The sequence below is a fragment of the Pieris brassicae genome, chromosome 2 (genome assembly GCF_905147105.1).
Source record: "Pieris brassicae chromosome 2, ilPieBrab1.1, whole genome shotgun sequence".
Taxonomy (NCBI): Eukaryota; Metazoa; Arthropoda; class Insecta; order Lepidoptera; family Pieridae; genus Pieris; species Pieris brassicae.
The window spans coordinates 13,993,033-14,010,926 of NC_059666.1; positions in this window are offsets into that span (position 1 = coordinate 13,993,033).

Consider the following 17,894-nt stretch of genomic DNA (forward strand, 5'->3'; position numbering starts at 1 on the left):
CGCATGGATATTTTCGTCCGTAAAGCCTTATCACATTAAATAGTATTCAAGCCAGAATCGCAAATCATTGTACAAAAAGGGACGATAAAATAAAGAAACGGCTGTTTTTCCGAATGAAATCACTCGTTTCGCGCCTCCTTACAAATGCGACGCAATCATTTGTCATTAAAACCACTAGATGTCGCTACGACGATAGCCACCGATTTACAAAACGCGCTGCTATGCATATTCCAATTCTATCACTAGAGAACAAAGTAGAAAGTGCTTTGGTATAAGATATGAACATTCGCGTGACTGCCCTAGATTTAGGGTACTGCGTAATTTGCATTTCTTTCCGATACTGTAAATTTGCCTTTATTTTGTATTCCTTACGATGTTGGTAAGGAGTTGGAGTCTATTGAGGCGAAAAAAACACGCAGTGAATAACTAACATTTTTGCGGCACATTTTGCTTTTTAGTTAGGTGTTTATGTAGGGCTGTCGACATTATCTTTTGATAATGAAAATGGATTATCCATGTCTGGACTTTGCCTGAAGATGGATGGTGTTAATTGATTCTAATTGGGCTAAATGATTTGATAATGTGAAATACGGTGAGTCAGATGCCATTGTGATAACAGAGTTATGATAAATATACAAATAAATTATTACAATAACGATGATTAGAGAATTAAAAGCAAAAATAAAGAAAAAAATATTTACTTGGTATAAGCAACACAAAACAAATCATGTTAACTAAAAATGGCATTATGTTGCTGTTACCAGCATTAAAGTACGTATATTATTTCAGTATTTTTCTAAAACGGCTCGAAGAATTCATGACTAGTATGGCGGAGGTGTCGCAAAAGAAAACACAGTGCGTTTTTGATTTCAACGTTTTTGTTCTGGAAAGATCGACCTGCAGAACCAGCCCTGTGGACGGCTGGAGACCAAAGTTGATAACGAGGAATTGAAGGCTATTGTGGAAGCGAATACATCGCAAACCACGTCTGAGCATATACAGGCTACGATGATAGTAATGAAACTGTATCCAGTCTTCAAGAATATTTTATCTATATTATACACATGACGTAAAAGAGTACCTGAAACAAGTAACGATATACATTGTATAAAATTACTATTTTCATATATATTAGATCAGACCTGAATAGTATATACCATAGATTATAAAAGAATATTGTTTTTCAACCAACTTTGTTGTTATACCTTTATAATATACCTGTGCGAAAGGGGCTTTGCTGTTGTTGGGTTTTGATGGTTTCCTGACCTGGTTTAAAATAATGGTTATCAAACCAGGATTCGAACCACTATTGTTGATAATCGCAAGAGCCGTAAGGGTACCTAATATGTTGCTTTGTCACTGAACCATATAATTCATACAAATATACACATCAAAAATTACAGTGTGGCTGACGTATCACCCGTCGATATTCGGCAGTAATTAATAGGTCACTAATTAACTTCATCAAACCGTCCCATACAATATGCGTCTATTGAAATTAATTGAATGGAATGAAGGTGTATTATTTGGAAATTACAGAGACATGGAAATATCATAATGCTATTTATAAACGTAACACTAATTTAAATTCAGAATAATATAGTAGCGACCTAAGCAGCGACAATCACTTCAATGAAAAACGCTAATTACAGTGAAACTTTGTTATCGGTGTTGGAGAAAAATTACCGTCACATTTTTCGGTTACGCGTCACATTTTTTTCGTTACGCGCCATATTTTTCTTGCCCCTACCACGGTTGATTCGAAGAGATTCGAAACCATTATAAACAAAAATATGTAATAACGATAACAATGATAGTAATGATAATATTACAATTAATGAAACTCTTTAATAATCTTAGTAGTAAAAAGGTAAAATGAAATAATTGTATTATTTATATTCATGTCAATGATAATAAAAGTATTTTGTTAAACTTTATCTAATTTAACTTTATATAACCAATTTCTATAAAGTTGCCTATAGTAGATCATTTTTCGAAAAATTAGGCCATAAAGAAGTTTCACTTCATACGTGTGTACACAAGTACATGCACACATTTTTTACGTTACGCAGGCAGACACGTTAACGTTACAAACTTGGTATTGCGTCGTAGTCGAAGTCGTTTCTAGCGTTTTGCTCTTTTCTTGAAGGACCCTAAATCGAATTACTACTAAATAATACTAACTGGGTTTGTCTGTTGAACAGGCAAGAGACGTCTATGGCGTCTCACAGACTCACAGAAACGCGAAAACGCGCTTTGGTTGCTCTCAGTAGCTTAGTAAAAGCGGTGCAATTCTACTGATTTATATTATAACATATTTGATTTTTTGCAGTATTTAATTTGGCCTTCTGTGTGATTCAACATTTATATGTACTTAACACAATACAATATTATCTTTTTACATTGATTTTGCGTCTAAATAACCGAGGCGGCATTGTAATTAAACGGTCTATGTTCGGTTCTGACGTTTCATTAATAGTTCACGACAGTATTGGCACATTAACCGCGAACTGCAAAAAGCACTTTACCCTACTAAGAAATAAAATGCAAAAACTCTTATGGGATTAAATCGCGTAGCTTTTTAAAATTTCTCGATGATTAACACCAAATTTGCCTTTTTCTTGTGTCAGCAATTTTAAAACTTGAACAAAGGTAGGATAGGATTTATATAGAAAAAAAACAACAGTTTTTTTAATATTTAAAATATATAGTTTTTTTAATTTACCTTCAGTTTTAGTGATTCGAACTCTGGTCGCGTACCAAGGGATTTTCTTTCATCGTTCCCGTTACCACTATTACTACCACAGGAGACCGAAAAGCTGGCAGTTACATCAGACAAAGAATTAGTCTAGCTATTCAAAGGGGGAACGCTGCTAGTATCTTCGGAACTTTGCCTAAAGGGACTCCGTTTAATAATATTTTTAGTTATTATTTTTAAGGTTATTTTTATTTTATTTAGAATATTCTTAGTTGATAATGTTAAATTACAATATAACTACATACTAACGTATTTCATAAATAGATGAAAGATTCGATTTATATAAAAGTATCAAGGAAGCTATGAGGAATGATTCATGACTATTGTCGCTCGACAATAGCCGGTCCTTTTGTAAGGGAAAATTGGTGTCATCGCATTCTTTCGTAATTTTAAATTTCCACAATTTTACACTGTCTGCGGTGAGTCGTATTTTTTGTGTCTAAAGATTTAAAATGTTCAAATGTATGTTTTAGTAAATTAACATTTACTTTACTTTAAATCAAGGGTGTAGAATGGACGAGAAAAACTGACATGACAAAGAACATTCTGCGGCCGTTGACACGTAGCTTTTAACGTTAACAAGAAAAAATCATAAAATAAAAGTATAAATTTCGAACAATACAACATGCTGGCACTGCTATTATTACGTCTTACTCTGAATGACATCGAAATAAATTTCTTTCAAAATAAAAAAGAACACATAGTATCAAGGAGAATAACAGATGCAATTATAACATCGAAATACATGAAGTCCGACCACCAATAATACCTCTAGGCTAAAATAAACTTAAAAGTACCTTGACGTATCTCAAGAAAATACCACTTGAGCCCCGAAGAGGGTCTCTCGTTTCAAAAGAAATTTTATTTGTATTTCACAAGACGAAATTCCACTAATTGTATTGACATCGAGTATTAACAAGAGGTTTTTGTATTATAAATGTTTCAAATTACATTATAATTAAAACAGTGAACTTATCTTGTTCTGATTCATTTAATGATTATTTATTTTCAAGCAATTTGCGACTATGAGCCAAAATCAAGTTTAAGTCACTGCACAGATTGATCTTCTTGCGAGCAATTTACAATTGCTGCTACATTGAAGGTCATCCTGAATTCATCATCCATCGAAGATCTTCAGAACCTATATACATACAAATTATCAAGGAAACATATACAGAATCATGAGTCTAGTGAGAAACTTGATCAAGCTCATCTCTCTTTCTCTTCAGTCAATAGCTCAAGTCTGAGTGTCATGGACAGTAAGGAAACATTTGGAGTGGATGGAAACAGATATTCCATCGGTTTCTGTCCGGTGCCTCGCTTATCGTGTACAGTTTTGAACGATGTGCCTTTCACTTGATCGGTACATCTGGTTGGTGAACGAGGTCATGAGTTCTAGTTCTCATCACCTTTGCACATGCACAGCTGATCATAATAGGCCGAAAAACTTTACTACGATTTTTCTATAAACATTTTAATGAGGAAATTTCTCCGTTATAAAGTTGGCACAGTTAGTATCACATTTCTCAGTTCATGTAAAGCTGTCATATCCATGCCCTCTCTCGCTTTCAGGACGTGTCCGACATTGTCCAATTGAATTATACTTCATGATATTGACACACTAGAGATTGTTAAAACTTTAACATCTGCGCAAATCGTTTCAATATATGGCCATCACATTTTACCATCATAATTAACTTTATCTTTTACAATACTTATCCTTATACAATTATTATTGTATAAGGATTTTACGTAAAAATATTTTATCAAAAAAGAAAATACACTATCAGTGGATTTTGTTGAATTATGAAAATTTTATGATAATTTATTTTAAATAATAAAACTGTCACGACGTTTTACATCAAACACAGGTTAATTACTCGAAAATTGTGTTAGTACAGGTTTTAATAAAGTGATTTTAATGCTAAATTGTTAACTGTTAAATTTGATCACTACTTATTTTGGTGATATTCTCTAAGCACACCTCCCTGACACCTTTATTAGATTAAGATAAATTTACATAATTGCGAGTCTCGAAAAATAGCCCTAAAATCGTTTCTTTCAAAGCCGGAAAAACGATTTAATAAAGAGAAAAATTGATGTTTTAAGACGATTTTCTCTAAGCGGATTTTCTAAATGGGAAAAACTTGGGGAAACTTTGTATGAGTTAGTGACCTGGGAAAACTGGTTGGGTTATTGATGGTTTGAACTGTAATTTTATTAATAGATGTCTAAATAGTTCTTTAAGGAATATAAATACGAATTCATACATTGACATAACTCATAGACCGAAAGGCAATATGCAATGAAATTTAATTTTTCAGGACATGCTCTAAATCAATCTTCACAATTAAAGAGCGTGGATCGACCAAAACGCCTTCTGTCGCGATTCGCAGGTGAAAAGCACAGAAATATCCTCTTTACAGATACAATTTTCACAATTAAATAAGACTACAATAAAATGATAAAGTATACGCTTACAGTTCTAAAGAAGCTGTTCAAACGGTCGGAAACGTACAACGTGGTCATCACCCTGCGTCAGTGATGGTTTGGTAGGGCGTATCTTATCAAGAAGCTACAAAACTAAATGTTTGTGAAAAATTGTGACAACATCAGCCAAAATGTATCAAGATATAGTCTTGGATCAAAACCTCACAGGAATACAGTATTTGAAAATATATCTTGGACTTTCCAGCAGCATTCTGCACCCGGTCACAACGCACGACCTACCCAAGCCTTACTTCAAACCAACGTTCCGGAATTTATAAAAGCTAAAAACTGGCCATCATCTAGCCCAGACCTCGAATTATGGTCAGTTTTAGAGGACACGGTCTGCTCTTAACGACACGGTGACATTGAAGCTCTTAAAAAATCTGTGTACCAGTGGCGAAATTTCCCTTTTAAACAGTGCGTAAATCCATAAATTCGTTGCCAAACAGATTGAAGGCCCGCCAAAGGTGGCCATTTCGAATAGAATATTTTTTTTATTTTTGGCTCAGACTTTAATTAATATGTAGGGATAAATATAAATAAAATTACATTACTTATATTATATTACGTATATGTAACAATGGATTTGTCCGAGGACAAAGTTTGCGACAGTATTTTTAGTAGATTTTCTTCTAAATATTATTATGCTAATGTTCTAAATATCAAATGCTGCTAAAAAAATAGCATAAGATAAAAGAAAACGAGGTCGGGCGTTTCATGTATATTGAATGTATATTCGTGTGTTTTATATTTATTTTTAGTTTTTATTTTATTTTATATTTTAGTTAGTAAATTGTACAAACCTAATGTTACTTGTTTTTCGTAATGACCTATTTGTTGCACTACATTTTTTTTCTCACCAGTCTTGCCTGGCAGTAATCTTAGCCATAAGTCTGCCCGTTGCCTTCCTAACCAATTGAGTAACCTGATTTGTATGTACTCTTAATGCAACGAAGTGTTAATAAATCAATTATAAAAGGCATTTACAGCCCGATTGTTAGATTTTTCACCACACCTAAATGTATTAGAACTTAGCAAATATTTCTTCGTACAAAAGTTCCCTGGTATTAATTAGTCCAAGAGCTAATGCGGCCATTACGATCTTCCAATTAATACCGTTCCGAAGCAAATGGTCGAGCCACTATCCCACCTAATACATTTCAACTAAAGATTTATGCTCGTCCCGAAATCATCTGCGCACCGCACCGCTATTTGTCACGCGACATCTGTTGTGGAACACTTCGCACCGGTGTGAACCCGTTTGAACAGGATCGTATAGTATAAGAGATGTTGATTCCTTAAGAATTTGTTATTTTAAGATTCAACTAAATATTTTTTTATGAAATGATATAAATGTAGTTAGATTGTCCATTATTTATCACAGTTTTTAACGATAATAGAATTGACAATGTTTTAATGATATCTTGGGTTTTAATTTATTATCCAGTGAAAATTACTTACGATTTTGGCAATTTCATATACACTTTGGTATAGTAAACATTCCTAGTATCAAATAAGGAATATTATAATTTCCTATTTCAATTTAATTTCAAAACAATACGCCTAATCCTATTATAATTTTCAAGATTAACTCTTAGCCTATAATATAATAGCCTTAAATGAAAGACACTTTGGAAGTTATTGTAACAGAAAATGGCTGGTGTGATCCGTTTTTATTGCTTGTTACATTTTCTTTTCAACTTTCCGAAAGGAATAGCCCGTGCCAGATTTCAAGATTACGGGTATAACTTATAACTTGTAGGTTAGTTTAGTTTGTCGTCAAGTTTTTATGCCAGTGAAAGGTTTATTTGTAAAGTTTGAATTTAGAAGTTGTAAGTGTAATCAATAAACAACCAATAAACCAGCAACTTATTTTGTAATAATTAAAGTGTATGTAAAATTCTTCATATCTTTAATAAATAAAGAGTCTTATAGAATGTTAAAGAAGAGTTCTTACTTACTTTGGTTATATAGACGGTCGCGAACCATATAACCTGGATAAGCCGGTTGACGTCGGTAAGATGGAAGGCAAAAGGTCGCGGGGCAGATCCCCAACTCGCTGGTGTGAACGAGTCACCATTCACTCACTGGTCTCCTCGTAACGGTTGCACTAAGCCATAGACCAAAGTGGACAGATATCACTAGCTGCTACCCTGCTAGTGATATCTATCCACGTCAAGGCAGTATACAAAATACCATCCGCATCACTTTGACGTCCGTCGTTTCACAACTGAGCGTTTCTTAAGGCAATTTCTGCCGCGCATCATGGTGCATGTGGAACACCTGATGTTAAGTGATACCCCCGCCCAAGAACACTCGGACTGCCAGTAATCTCGCAAGGCCTTTTTAGAATTGGTATGCTCTTTCCTTGAAGGACCCTAAGTCGAATTGGTTTGGAAATACTTTCGCGGGCAGTTGGTTCCACATAGTAGTGCGCGACAGAAACTGCTAGTATTAAAATAAACTTGATATAAACATAACAAGGGCCTGTCCCATCAAAAAAATCAATAATAATTTTATAGAAAAATACCAATGTTATAAAATATTTTGTCCGGGCTCCGGGGCAGTGATGTGTAGAATATTGACAGGCCGACGCAAAATGTTTTACCTATTTATTTCCGCTGACTTGCGATGTTATATTCGGGAAACAAATTTAGAGAAACACTACTGAAATGTTCACATCAGAAGATCAATGCGATTGTTTTTGAATATGATTATATAAGTTTTAAGTTAAGTTTTGTTTTCCTACAATAAAGTTCACGAAAAAGAATGCAACCCTATATGAATTACAATCTAGTTTATACAATAATTATGAGTAATAAATAATATTATGTTGACTTAATTTTCTACAATACTAGTAAATAACTTACACTAAGGTTATGTTTAGTAGTGTTCTGTAATGTAATTTTAGATAACTTACTATTTTCCATTCAAACTTTGTATATTTTCCATACTTTAAAAGAACCTATTTTCTATGATTTAGCATTCATTGATATGTAAAACACAGGAAACTAAATGATTTTGTTTTTTCTTTTAGCTAAAAGAAGTAAGAAGATCTTTGACCTCAATTGGTTATATGACGATTGCCTTTATTGATTTAACCCCAAAAAAATAAGACAAATAGTCAAATAACAAAACACACTACAATTTTATAAGAATTAATACATTAAGGATACCTGCACCAGTAAAGCCTCCTTCGTAACTACTAATCATGGGGCCAACTTAAAAGTCTCTTCTCTTTCGCACAGCCCCAATAAACTATCGCAATACAGCCTTGACAGTATAATTATTAGCTGACATGTCATCAAAATTTAAATTCATTTCAAAATGTATTAATAAATTTTCTCAATAGCACCATTATTTTATAGAGTCAAGATTGGTAAAACATTATTTGAAATCTCAATGAAATTTAACTAAATATGCGCATCTTTTAGGCTAATTATTGCTTCTAATGATTAAATGCAATTCTAAGACGCCAAATCGTCGCGATAAACTATAGACCGAGTAACGATCCAAGGTGCTTAATGCGCCTTCATTCATTCCTAACCCTGATCTCAGTAACAGCGTATTTGAAATTTAAATGGACCCTCAGCTGAATTGCTGCCTGAGCCAGCAATGATTTACCAACTGCAAAACCACTGGATAACGAGCTCTATTTCAAAGCAATTAGGCTTAAATTTCAATAGTCGTGTAATTGACAGCCGATTGAGATTACTACTTATTATTACGCGTTGCAATTTTGTTGGGATTCCTAAAGTGCTGTTCGAATTTCAAATATCGGTCAACTTGGGGCTGTTCGTGTCTAGCTTAGTCACGCACTCATTCGAGATGCTTTATGCCAATGTTTCAAGCTTACACTAGAACTGTCTGTCTGTCTGTCAACGAATTGGTCTTCGAGGGCAAATTTACTAATCGTCAAAATTAAGTCAAATTAAATCTTTTCTTTTTCAGTTTTATTTTGTTCTTGCACACACCACTCACTCATGCACTCAGGAGTGTTGAAAACAGTTGAAGCTACAAAAAAAATTAAATATATGTGTATGTGTCTGTGTATATATCTATATATATTTTAATAATTTATATTTAAGTTTGTTAAGGAAAAGCTGGTAACCCTGACATATACAGCTATGCTATGTGCTTGTCTATGTGCTCAATAACTCACACTTTATATAGTAATGAAGCCTTTTTTAACAGTAACATTTTCCATTGCCTTTGATATCAGCATCAATCTTTATTTTTTGCCCGAAATAACTCGGCAACGACGCATCGAAATACCGCCGTATATTTTGCAATATTTTGATTCACACTATAAAAACTATTTTGAACTTAATCGCCTTCCAAATAGGGTTTTTAATGAAATCTTGTTTTTCATCCCTCGAGCGAAATAAATAAGTTTCGCGAACAATATTTTACTAAAAGTTTAATAGCATACCGGTTTAATCATGAAAATTATTAAAAAGTGCTGTAGGATTCTTATTTCTTCATTTTATTTCAGCCCCATTGTGCGGGAATAATGAAATAATCCTTTTTTACTGAGGATTTAGTTTTCCTGTTTAAGGCTGGCAGGTTAATGGACTGGCTACAAACACAAATTATAGCCACAATATGAACCTAGTAGTAAATGTATTACTTCTTCCGACTACATTATTAAATGTATGTACCGACTTCCTATAGAAAATTTGGCCTTAGTCACGTGGTACGTAAGTTGGTTGAAACAATTTAGAACAATTTACGTCATACCTGAGGAGGCTTTTCATCTAAGTAACTTATGTGTGGAGGGCCCTTCACTTCAGCCTTTGTCTGCCTGGTATTGTTCTGAACTTCACAAAGGCTTCTAGAGGCTTTGGAAAATGTACCAGATTTAGGTCCGAGGGCTTTATTGGTTACAAGTTTTATCGCTAAAATGATGTAGATAAAAATATTAACTGGGTTATCTCGCAGTTTTTCACAAAAATGTGAAGTTAAAGCTTAATCCGGAAATTCTAACACAAACATACATAACATACACACCAACATAATACTCGCCAAAGGCAAACTTATATTTAAATATCTGTCAATCAAAGTCTTGCAAAATAAAATAAACCAGTTTATGACACTAAACTTTCATTTGTCATGTCAAAGATATACCAATAATTTTACTGATGGCTGACGCATTAACTTTGATCAACAAAAAACGAAATAAAATTCATTTTTATCGAAGTCTAATCCGTAATGCGATATTCAAATTCAGGTAAGATACACATAAGAGGCAGTGACTAAAGTAGAAGAGGTAAAAAGAGAGAGGTAAGTCGAATCATCGTGGCCCCATTATTAGGCCTAATTAAATCCCATTATTTTGAAATCTATGACACTGATATTTGGTTCACGTACAAGCTCACATTACTAATATTAGGTCCTTACATTTGAAATTGGCGTTTTGTATGGGAGAAACAAAAAGTCGAATATTTTTAAATATAATATATTTAATTAATCAAAGTATGAACCATTGTTTTCTATGCACTTTTGCCATATCATAGGTAGTTCATTGATCCTTTACTAAAAAAAACAGTCGGACGGGAATCAATAAAATCTGTAAAGGCGATTTGGACTGCCCCATCAGAGTTAAAGTGGGGGGGTAATATTGACTAATATTCATCATGTTACCATCATGAATATTAGTCATGATGGTAACATGATGATGATGACAATGATACTTGAGAGATAGGTGAGTCATTTATATCTAACAATACACATTAACACAATTCCAATTTATTAAACGCCTTACCAACTAGATACGACTGTGGTTTGTCGTACAAAAAGCGTAGAGAATTTCGCGAAGACGGTCAAAACAAAGAAACAAAGCTATAACTTCCTATAAGCCCCTGTATCCCCGCGGGCGTTCTCGTAATTACAAAAGCTGAAATTGTAAGAACACACGATAAGAGAACGTTTCCCGCGTTCTTCATTAAATATACAATATGTTTAACATAAACATCCAAAGAAAGGACACGTGTACTTGTCTCTTTTCTTTCTTCTAAACTAGGTTTATGTGAATGAGCAATGTTGGCCTAGTGCAACGTCAGCTTACGACTTCATGAGGTTATGCACCACTGAAATTTCTGTCTATGTGGGCATTAAACATTCGCTCTAACGCTGAAGGAATATATCGGGATGAAACCGACTTGCCTTGTAAGTGATTGTGATTTAAGTTTATATAACTACTCAGATTAACCTTCTTTAATGAGATCGTAGTATTAGTAGAACTCACCAACTCAAAGAAGCATAGCTGGATTTTTTTATAGTTATGTCGGCAAGAAATAAATTCTGTCTTACTCGAAATAATAGATATAAAGGAAACCAAATTACTAAGATATGAAATAAGAATTTTTATTCATATACCGAAACTACTCTTGAACTAATTAATGTGTTCCTTAAATAAGCGCATTTAATCAAATTCATAATATTAACTTTACTACTACCACAATGCGGAACCAACTGCTCATTGAAGAATTTCCGAACCAATTCGATATAGGGTCCTTCAAGAAAAGCCGGTGAGCCTCCTGCCCGTTTGCCTCCTATTACATAAAAAAAACCCACTCAAGTATATCCGAACCATTTTCACATACATATACATCTAGAAAATAGCGTTCCAATTCTTAAAAGGCCGGCAACGTAATCGTGAGCACTCTTGCATTGAGAGTGTCCAACGCATCACTTAACATCAGTACTTTATTTATTTGACCATTGTTAGACTATATTAATCCTTAAGTATTTGTTTCACGAATATAAATATACCACTTGAATACATATTATAATTATCATACTCAAGATGTTATAAAACTTGTTTAATATCACTTCTGAACCCCTAACATCATACAGCCAATATTTAACTTTGATGGAGTTCAAGAGCTGATATCTTAAATCAATGTTTTAGCTTATTTATATTTCTGATATATACACAAGTTAAATGAAATAAAAAATAAGGTCGTGATTGTATTTGTATTTGTACAGATATATAGGTTTATTTAATTTGTACCTGATTAAATATTATTTCATGATTGTTATTTAACATTACGTTAGTCTATAAAAAATCCACTAATTATAACATATTTTAAACGATATTTAAAAAGGATTTAGACTTTTCAAATACTCCCAGATCCAAGATTTCATAAAATCTATGCAAATATACCGTCAGAATATTAACAATGAATAAATAATTGGGCTTCATAAATATCTTATTAGCTCTTGGACTATATAGCCTGTACAGGAACGGATGCAAGCAAAATGAGCTCCTCTCCCAAAGGACTGCCGTGTTGAACTTAGAATGTCTGAAATTCTGAATTTTAGATTTTGTTCTAGTAATTCAAGTATTATTTTACTTGAAATTCGCGAGAATCAAGGTGCGAGACCTCCTAGGGCGAAGTGGCTGTATATTACGGCTTCGACTTCCAGCGAAAAGTATTTCTTTTGGGTTGCATAGAAATCTCGTATTAATGAAGCAGATGAAACAAAACAAATCAATGTTTGATACTAAAAAAAACATCTCAATTCAAAATACTAAACTTTTGAGTCAATATCAGTTTACAACCTTTAGAATGTAATGTTTTTTGAGTCAAATAAAGTATTTTTTTTAAATAATTAACCCAAAATCTCTTCTGAGGGCTCTTATTTAAATTATCTAACACCTAATAAAAAGGACATATTCTTAACGTAAATTAGTCACACCACGTTGTCCCAATGAAAAATAAAGAACGTGAAGTGACGTTTTGAAGTACTAGTCTTAGATAACAATGTTCTTTAATACAACATTGTTTCTTAATAAATATTCTTACTTGATTTCTGTTAGAACAATTTAAAACCATTATAATATAATATTTGCTTTATTTATAACATGTACTGTAAAAATTACTGCGTTTTTTAATGCAAAAAACCCTTTTAATATCGGACAGGAGGCTTTCCTGTGATATATTAAGTGATACCACCCATGGATACTCACATTGCCAGAAGGCTCGCGAGAAAAGCCGTGCGTTGCAGGTATCTTAAATATTGTTACGCTTCTTTCTTGAAGGACCCTTATTCGAACAGGTTCGGAAATATTTTTCTAATAAATAGCGAATTGCTTCAATTAACACTATATACTACTAATTTGGTTCAAATATACATTATTCATCAAAGACATTACATTCACTTAGCGAGAAAATTTAGCGTAGGTTAGTTATGTACATGTGTTATGAAATTATTTGAAAATAAGCTACATAAAATTAAAATATTAGTTTCTAAGAATATGTACAATATTATTTACAAAAGTGCAGGTAGGTCACAACGGTGTTACAACACGCATTGTGTGACTATTGAATAGTAATAATTTCTTAGTATTATTTGGTCTTTCCCACCGTATTTTCATCGTGGATCCATAGATCTACCATTAAACTGGAGTTATAATACATCGATTTATATCCAGGTGAGGGATAACATTAAAACAGGAATGGTTCACTTTTCAGATATCGAGTCCATTACGATTCGACAGGTGAAGTCAAAAGTTAGTACATAGTAGGTATTTTAGGCACGTAGAGGATGGTTTTATGCGAAATTGAACGTGAATTTCGTGTCAGCAAATTCGTTGATCGCATAGAGTTTTAACTGCTGATGACTGAATGTTCATAACGAAATTATACGGTAACTAATTTTTGGCGGCGTGGTAACAAAACTACTACCTACGTGACAAGTGCGTCTGTGGCTTAGCTACTAAAATAACGTAATAGATGAAACAACACAGCAAGTTAGACATATAGTAGTAGTAAAACTGTTTTCGTAGTTGCTAATAATAATGATTAATAGGATAGTAGGTAACTAGGTTTCGAAGTGTCAGTATATAAATGTGTTGGAGTTTTAAATCAAAGTAAAATAAATAAACAAAAAATATTCTAACATATTTTTATTACTGGCCCGACAGACTGCCTGTCTTAACTGTAAATATTTAATTTAAATTGATATATTTTTTTATTCATAATACTATTAATAAACTCGACTTCTTTGGCTGGAAAAACTTGACATCGTTGATATTGTTGTGCTAAAAATCGCAGACAGTTATTTCAAACCAACGACAGTTATGTAAAATTAATATTTTTGTCAAATTTTCCAAAGTTGAGTAGAACTCAACTTTCTTATTTTTTTTCTTTCATAAGCACCATCTTCCAACATTATTAAACACAATAACATTTAAAAAAAAAATTATTCCATCCTCTCACGCGTGTATAGTTTGCCAAGGTATATAAAGATTCATTATTATATAATGATTATGACACAAATTTTGCGTTTGAAATTCGTTAATAGTCGTATTTTGTATTTATTTTCATTGAAAATTGGTTTGCTTCTGAATAACACGCGCAGTAAAAATTGCCAGCAATGGCTAAATTAAAAATCGTTGCCAGTATCCGCAATGCCATGTATGTATGTATGGATTTAACCGACGTTAACAAAAGAGTTTCAATGGTAAATGAATTTAACCTACGTTTTCATCACGGTAGGATAACAAGGAAATTCTTACTATAGACTCAATTTCAGGGCCAGGGAAATGTATTTTATGTATTTGCAAAGATCGTCAGTTGAGTCCTATAAAGTAGGGTTTCAATTAAACATTTCTCTGGGAAAGTAAAATGCTGAAAGTATTCTCATCACTAAAAACTCTTAAGTACCCCTTAGTGCAATTCCTTCTAGTCTAGCATCAAGACCTTTTTGCATTTAGAATTCAAAGTAATTCATTCGTGCTTCCTGGTAATATGTCCGTTAATTCAACATCAACGGTTTTACTTCGAATATTATCTCTATAATAGCGCTATAAACGTAAACATACATTCGCAAACATCCTCAGTGCAGTAGCCATAATTATGTAGCTGAGAGTAATATAAATTTATTATTCGTGTAAGACGCTATTGTGTAGGGCTGTCATCACTTAGATAATATTTTTTTTAATTTATAAATATTTAAATATTATTTTGTCTTTTTATTACGTTTATTGCTTTTTTAAAGGTAAAACTTCTTCATTATTAACTATTAACGATACTTAATAAAAGACATATTAAAAATAAAAACAAACTGATTATATAGTATTTGAAAATCTTGGTTCACCAGACGGTGTTTATTGAAATTCAAAATAAAAAGCCAAAAATCATATTTTTTTCTGCTTCAGTTTCCCGAACATTTTCCAGAAATATAGATCCTTTGTGAAATTTCCTGCATGTTGATTTTGCAGGTTTCATAAAATATTGCACTCGAGTTTTGGTGAAAATATTTTTTCCCGTCACAGATACCGTCTCGGTTATAGCTGAAAATAAAGTCACATGGTATCGATACCTGGAACATTTCTGCAAATATTGAAAAAATAAAAACATGGACGTTGTAAATAACGAAAGCTTCTTGCAATATATTTTTCTATTCAAATATTAGCCCATATTAACAATTCTTTTAGTAAAGTAAATATCAAAAGCGTAATACTTACAGTTACCTATCAATGTTACACAGAAATCTTATGTGAAAATGAATATTATCAATATAAAACACTGAAGCGGATGTGAAAACTATTTATAATAATCTACTGTAAAAACATTAGAAGAAAGACAAAACTAAGAGTCATTGTTCAGTTAAAACTATAAATACAAACCAAATAAAAAAAACAAAACAAAACGTGTGAAAACCCTATTGAGCTTGCGTAGCTGTAGCGGTGCTACGGGGTACGAGTGTCCGTAGCAGCTAGCCTTTGTAGCGCTCTTTACTTGCTATCAGTAAAATGGACGTAGTTTATAAAAGTAGAAATTTAAAATTTAAAACTGCGTAGTACCTTTGCAGAGAAATAAATGTTTCTTTCTTGTTAGATGTATTGGACGTTTCGCAAGTGGTTTAAATATTCAGAGCCAATTTACACTTGTTTACTTTTCTTCTAAGCTTTACAGTGCTCGTGTACGCGTTATTAAAATTAACAGGTGTTAGCGTGACCACTTAGGCGAGCAGCTCTAGTTAAAATATATACTCTTAATAATATCTTCAAAAAGTTCAACAATAGATACTGAATATTTTTTTCCATTTCTGAACATTATTTAAAATTCCAGAATACATTCGTTTTATTTAAGAATATTAGTTTTTTTCTAATGGGCTCAAAACATAACTGTAATATAATTGTACGTTTTAGGTAAATTAAATAAAAAACATATAATAAAGTACTTTTACTAATTCGTAAGATTATAAAATCTTTTCACAGTATATAAGGTCTTAAAATATAACTATCAGCGGAAAATTTTATAACAGATCCAAACATAAGCATAACGTAACGTATAATTCTTGCATGGTTTATTAATGAATCCTTGACAGACCGGAAATTGGGAGACTTGAAATAAAGGCTTAAAGGGTGTACCGGAACAAATTTTGATTCGTAAGTGTCTATTTCATTATTTGTGTGCTTTTGTGGTATTCAAATTTATTATCAGAGTTGAGTGGTTTAATACGACGAAATGATACGTAAATAAGTGACTAAATTATTAATTATAATAAAAACTTAAAGATGTAGTTTTATTAACATAAATAGAATTATAATTAGGTTAAGTAATAATGTACTTATAGAAAGATGGTGAACTTAACTTTAAATAAGAACGGGTTTTTTTTATTTTTTGATAAGGTATAATCAGTTGCTACCAAAGCCCACAACACCCGGATAGATAAATAAAAAGGTGAAATATAACTGATTCGATGGTCAAGACACGTTTAGAGTCGGAAAGCTAGCAGAACGAGAGACTCAAAGATATCCTCAGCCTCACATAGTAAAATAATGTTTTATTGGTCGAATATCACTACGCTGTTAAATAAACTCAAATATTTTGATTAATTCAAGCGTATAATTTGCAATTATATTATAAAAGTTGAAATTAATAATAAAGAATAAGCTGACACAGCTAAGCCAAAAAACAATGCTTGATTAACACACGAATTTCCCTTTTATCACTTAATTATACAAACAAAAGTTCTTTTACTCAAAATACTATGGCTCACGAACTAATAGTACGACAGTTGTCAAATGTATACACGTGTTCTTTGCGGGTTAGAACTTACTAAAAATCATATTAGCTTAACATCAATCAGCCTACTATAACTCTTCAGCCCACCTAATAATACATGAAATCTAATAAATAAATTATTTAATGCAATTAATTTTCTTAACCTACAAAGTAATAATTAAGATTATTAAAAAGAAAATCAAAACAAATTCTGGCTGTATTACAATAATAATAAGGAAATATTAAAAAAAAACTAGTTCATGCATTAGAACAAATATTTACATTGAACGATACTTTTTCCAGTCTCAACTGTGAGTTCGTATCGTTCGTTCATAGCTCCAATATGGAATAATAAAGAAAGGTGATCCATCATACAAATAAATCCAAGGCCTTAGGCCTTTAAATTTTCATTGTGCTCTTGTAAAATACTGAAATATTTCCAAGGAGTGATTTATCTGCCATCCACGTGACTTTCCATACACAAAATAATAATTTCTGCACGACTGCGCCCGAACATTTTGCTATCAAATACATAATCCGTAACAACCCAAAACAAAACTGTACAATCGTAGTCTACAACGAAACGATTATCCCGATTCGATAGGAGCGTGCTAATTCGATTA